Below are 6,110 nucleotides of genomic sequence, written 5' to 3'. Positions count from 1 at the left end.
TGTGTTTGACGGGGGTGTTTCTGTTGCCTTTGTCAAGATTTGTTTTCTTTATAGTTAACCATGAAAACCAGGTAGTAATAGCAAACCCATTATGGTGGCTCAGTGGCTAGGGCGTTTGGGTGCTGAGCACAAGAATCCTGCTCATTGCGGCCACATGAAATGCAAAACTCCTTCGTTGCTGTGGGACATGTATGCACATGAGGGAACCCTAGGCAGGCAAAATTAATCGTGGGGGTCTTCTACTACAGCAACTTTCTCCCTTCTTTCAGAAACCCTTTTTCATAGTATGGATTGGGTGTCCACTGTGATGGTGTGGTTGCTGTCTTTCATTTTTCCACCCTACCAGTAGGAAGTTTCTTATTACTCACTTGGCATGGGTACAAAAATTTGATCAAAACTTCTTTGTGTTTATGTAGGGATGCGCAACACGCAGCCTTTCCTCATTGGCAGAATTGAGGGAGGGGGGTCTGCAGGCCATGTTTTTTTTTTTTTTTTTCATGTCCCTCTTGCTTGGGCCAATCTGGCCTGCAGTATTGTGAAATGAAAACCTCAAACGAGAACTTTGTGGTGGAAGAACTACACATTGGCCCCCAATGTCTTTTTCTTTTTTTTTTACCAAAGAAATGCATTGCGCAAACAAAACCACATCATCCAAGAGTTGGCCGCCGCGGTGGCTCAGCGGTTATGGTGCTCGGCTGCTGACCCAAAAGACGCGGGTTCGATCCCGGCCGCGGCGGCTAGAATTTCTTTGGAGGAGAAATTCTAGAGGCCCGTGTACTGTGCGATGTCAGTGCACGTTAAAGAACCCCAGGTGGTCGAAATTTCCGGAGCCCTCCACTACGGCGTCTCTCATAGCCTTAGTCGCTTTGGGACGTTAAACCCCATAAAACCAAACCAATCATCCAAGAGTTGCCCAAAATACACCCCCGCGTTTCTGCTGTGGATTGCTAGCTGCTGGAAGCATTTCTTGCATATTGAATTACGGTCCCCTTGGTGTCGCACATAAAACCAGACCCTGGTAGCTCAGGCGTTTGGCATCTGATCCTAATGTCATGGTGTCATCCTTTCCCCTGCAGCTGTGTTTTGATAAGGAAAAATGCAAAAACCTTTGTGTGATGTTTGTACATGTTGGAAGGTCTGTTTGATTGGGGCCATGCACCAGTCCTGTAAAGTTATGCGGTGGTGCTGCAGGTGTTCAGGCAGCTCACAGCTCGGCTTCCAGAATGAATGGTTGAGTGCAGGCCTCATCTTGCTATGGCGCTATCGCCAAGTTGCAGCTAGCTGAGTGCTGCCCACATCAACGGCCACCAGCAGCCCAGCTTATGTGACAAAATTTCACAGCAGATCGTAGCGGAGTATCGCCCTCAACCAGCCTCAGGAAATGGTGTTTTTTAGTCAAGGGTCTGACGGAATCCCGTCGTGTTGGTGCACAATGGAAGTAGCAGCTGCTAATGCCGATTGATTCAGACCGTGCCGGCGAGTGGCATGATCCACTCCGTCAATTGCTGTTTGACACGCCACACCCCTTCCACGACCCGTTGCATCCCACCCTTTGTCTCTTCTATCTCTAGCCCATCCTTTTCTTATTGAACCAGAAAACTGACATCACAGATGACATCTACACAGTGCGTAAAGTGGAGGGGGACTTCCCTACAGTTTGCTTTAGTCACCCTCCTCCTTCCCTCCCCCTTTTCCTCCGAAAGTGGGGAGGACGTTTCTCCAATAAGCTACCTGCCAACAGAGGCTTTAAACCGATGGATAGCTTTTTTTGATGTGGGGGATTCCAATGCCAACACATTAAAAATTACAAAGGTCTCTTACATGAAATTTATTTTCGTTTTGTATTTGCAATTTTTTCCCTTTCTAATGACCCACGTACTGGTTATCGTAGTCATATACTTGGTCCACATTTGTTCGCCACGAAGTAACGCGGTTTTGTGGGTTGTGTGCTCTCCTCTCAGTCAAGTACTGGGTTCCACCTCTCACACCTTCGGAATTATTTTTATTTAATACCATGGTGATGTCATCCAGGATTTTTGGGACCACTGCTGCTGGTTGACGCCGGGTTTCGTTGCTGATGAGCCATATAAGGCTTTCGCATTAAAGAGGGGTGCAATCCATGCTACGCTTGGAACACTATGGCAGGAAAAGGTTCTGTGCCCCAATGACGGCGCCAAGCTGTGGCGAGAGGGGTCCACATAATGTGACCGGAATTGAGCTCCGCCTCCAGGGGCAGCATGCATTCAGGAGCGGTGTGATGCTACCATAATATATTCTCTCAAAGGCGCGTTTACTCGTGCAATCGGCCGTGCGTAGGCGCCTACTCATTTGTTTTAATTTTAGTGCTGGAAAGCTTAGTGATTATTTTGGAGTTACTACCTCGCAGGCTAATGTTAAAAGGACCCGACTGACTGTAGTCCATTACCCTTTGTTTGTAAATAGGTGAATATGATTCCCTAGTTGCGCATTATAACACGGTTGTGGCTAGAATTTTGATGTAGGGCTGTTTGGGTTGAGTAACAACAATCAAAAAAGGCATTTAACTGCTGCTTCGCGTGCAGCTACAGCGCGTCATGATTCACTAGAATGTTGTTTAAGTGATTGTCGTCTTGGGTCAGCATATATGCAATGATGGCTTATAAGAGGGCATTGTCTTCCCTCGTGTAATTGCCGCGCATAACGCACTGCAGCCTGGACTGCTGCAGTTAATTAATCGCTTTCGGTCCAGGCAGCGCGAAAAAAATTCAAGCGCTGAAAAATCAAAAGTCGAATTTACTCAGTCCTGTTTGAAGCAAAACGTACGTTGTTCGTTTAGGAAGTTGCTTGACGCGAAAATTGAAAACAAATGTATGTAATTATATGTTTGATGGAGGGCCTCGCTTGCATTCTCAAGTATTATCCACGCAGATATTGAGGATTCAAGCAATAGTTCGGTTACTGTGCCTAGGACAGTAACCGCGGCACAGTTCCTTCTGTGCGGTTACTGTGCCCAGGCACAGTAACTGCACAGAAGGAACTGCAACAAAACAAGTAAGTCCAGCGATGCGCGCAGCATGAAAGCTAGACCTGCACTGCGAGCAGCGTAAACGGCGGAACTCAAACAACATGAAGCGCAAGTCTTGAGTTGAGTCCGCGAACGAGTCCGACTATAACCACACCAATATGCGAAGTAATGCGCGCGACATCAAAGCTACACCTGCAGAGGCAGCAGCGTGAACGGCGAGGCTAAGACAACGAGAAGCACGGCTTTCGTAACACGCGAGCGAACGAATCCATCTACAACCATGCCAAACGGCATTAACTGCGAAGAAAGACTGCATTCGCTCGCACTTCACACCAAATCCTCAAAAAAAAAAAATGCTACTGACAATTTTAATTTTTTTATCTTTCTGGTTTTCTAAAATTGATTTTATTATATTATTTTTCCTCTCAGTCAGTGCAAAGTTGAAACATTACATGCGTTGCATTCGAATTTGCACAAAAAGCCATCGTCCCGTCTTCGATCTCCCAGCTAACAGATCCCCTGTCGTTGCTTCGTCCAATCTGTCAGCCTATACCCTATTACTGCTCCTTTTCCTCCTCTATAAACCCTCCTCTTTCCAGCAGTTCACTGCCTGTGTTTTGGCCCCTCCTCCGTTGTTGGTATGTGCCATTTTATTTGAGGCCAACCAACCAACCAACTGAACTACAGTGACTGAACTGCCACTCACATCGTAAAGACGGGGATCTAGCATATTATCAAAGTTTGCCCGGCCGATCCTGTGCAGCCAAACCTTTCGGCGAGCCGCATTGGTTTTTTCCGGACGGAATGACGGAAGAACCTTTTCCCACTACCTCCTGTTGTTTCATCCGTAAGCGCAACAGAAGCTCGGCGTCCCCGCAGCGCGTGGACACCGTCAAAGTTGGCGAAACGTTTCCCGCCAAAGCTGTGTCGCACCAAAAGAAACTAAGCGCGATGTGTACCCCCGACAATGGCGTCGGCGTCTGCTGCGGAGCCAAAAAGCGCGCTCTAACACGTGACCACGGGGCCTCGGCCAATGGGAGGCTCGATTATCCGGCGGAACGTTAGGAGAGGAGAAGAGCCGGAAAGTTCAAAGCTTTTCGTTACTTTTGCTTTTTGAGGGGTTCTATCACTTCGCAGGCGCAGTTGGCTCCTCGTGCAACCAAATCACGCCGGCATCTCTCACGTGCTTTTGTTTTCTACCAGTAGCAGACGAATTTTCGCCTCTCCCCAGAGGGCACCGCATCGTGTGAATAGAAATTCAACATCAGTATCAGTTACATAAACATGCAAGGTGGTAGAAGAGAGCTAAATGGTTAGAAACAGAACAGCAGTTAAAGAACGGTGAAATATGTACGTGTTGTGCGAGACGCATCTCGGGGATCTAGAAGGTCAACGATTTATCGATGGCTATGTCTGGGAAGGGTGCAACAGAACAACAGAGAAGAAGGGAGGAAGGGTAGGTATGCTGGTACATCAAGGAACGAATTGGAAGGAATAAAATCAACTTGCAAAGAAACATGTCTGGGTGCCAGGAACAATTGCTGGTAAACGGACATGGCTAAGGGTAGTTTAGCGACGGAGGGGCAAATGCAAGCAAGAAAACAAGGAATAAGTGTGTCGGTGACGATATTATTCTGCGGGGTGACATGAATGGCCACATCGAGGATCTGGATGTATACACAGATTGTAAGGGGAAGTTAATGCTAGACTTCTCTGAGCGGCACAACCTAGTTAACGTAAGTATAAAAACTAAATGTGAGGGTCAAATCACGTGGGAATTCCGTAACAGGCAGACGACCATTGACTACTGCCTACTGTCGCAGGAAATAGACAAAGAGAGGGAATACAGTCTGGGAAGTGATCATAAGCGCATTAGTTCGCTGTTCGGAATTAAACAACGAACAAATAGCGCTAGTAGCAGCCGGCATGGGAGAAGCAATAGAAAAATACCCATGGAAAAGCGGGATTATAATCAGAACTGCTCATTAGTACAAACATGAAACGAGTAAACGGGGAAAACCGCTGGAGAGGAAGCCACGAAGTTCGGCTTCCATCAACGACGTGTGGCTTCAAGGGAACACAGAGGAGCAAAGAAGGTGCAGTTATCTCGAGGGGAAGTATACCAACAACCAGAAACTTAACGACAAAAGAAAGAGTGCAGGCCGTCCAGGGTAAACTAAAGCAGTTCATTGATCGTTGGCTGGCTGAAGTTCGCAATGGAACTAAAGGAGAGCCAAGAAAATTCTGGAACCATATGAGCTGGCTGGGTAAAACAAATCAAAGAAAGCAGGAACAGATTCAAGACGCTAAGGGAAAATTTTTAGAGGGAGACGACATTACATCAGTTATAGCTGAGTCATTTAGGATTGGCGATAGGGTAATATCTACCCAAATGAGGGAGCAACACAGGACAGCATAATAGAAACGAGCTTATAGAACTGTCATGTCTTAACTGTAAAAAAGCGGAAGCAAATATTCCTAAATGCACATCCGCGGGGATAGACGAAATCCTAGTCAAGCTGATTAATGAACTTGGTCCAAGAAGCAAGGAGACGTTGTTAAAAGTATTGGAGACAGTGATAACAAGCAAATTCCGCACAGCTGGAGACAAAGTATAATGAATTCGATATATAACTGGAAAGGAGATGGGATGCACAAAACCTTCCGACCGATTACGATAACATAGTATATATAGGCTGGCAATGCAGGCGGTGAAATTAAAAATGCAGTCATGGGTAGAGAGTAATAAGATACTCGGAGAACTTCAGAATGGGTTCAGAATGGGTAGGCGTTTAGATGATAGTCTGTTCGCGCTTACCCAATGCATAGAAATAGCGAGAGCGGAAAACAGAGCTCTGTATTCAGCCTTCGTGGACATAAGTGGTGCATACGACAGCATGAACAGAGAACTCCTGTGGAACATATTGAAAGATGAAGGTATCGATCAAGGTGTAATTGATTTCCCACAGGCACTATACCGAGATAATAAAGTTGAAACTACACTGGAAAGGATAAAAAGTACGACAACTGTCGAGGTACGCAAAGGTTTAAGGCAAATTGTCCTTTATCAGCGCTGCTGTTCACGCTTTATATGATAAATATAGAA

The sequence above is a fragment of the Amblyomma mixtum genome, chromosome 6, assembly GCF_055824585.1.
Source record: "Amblyomma mixtum isolate Tamu chromosome 6, ASM5582458v1, whole genome shotgun sequence".
Lineage (NCBI taxonomy): Eukaryota > Metazoa > Arthropoda > Arachnida > Ixodida > Ixodidae > Amblyomma > Amblyomma mixtum.
The sequence above is the reverse complement of the archived record's forward strand: the minus strand, read 5'-3'. Positions refer to the sequence as shown.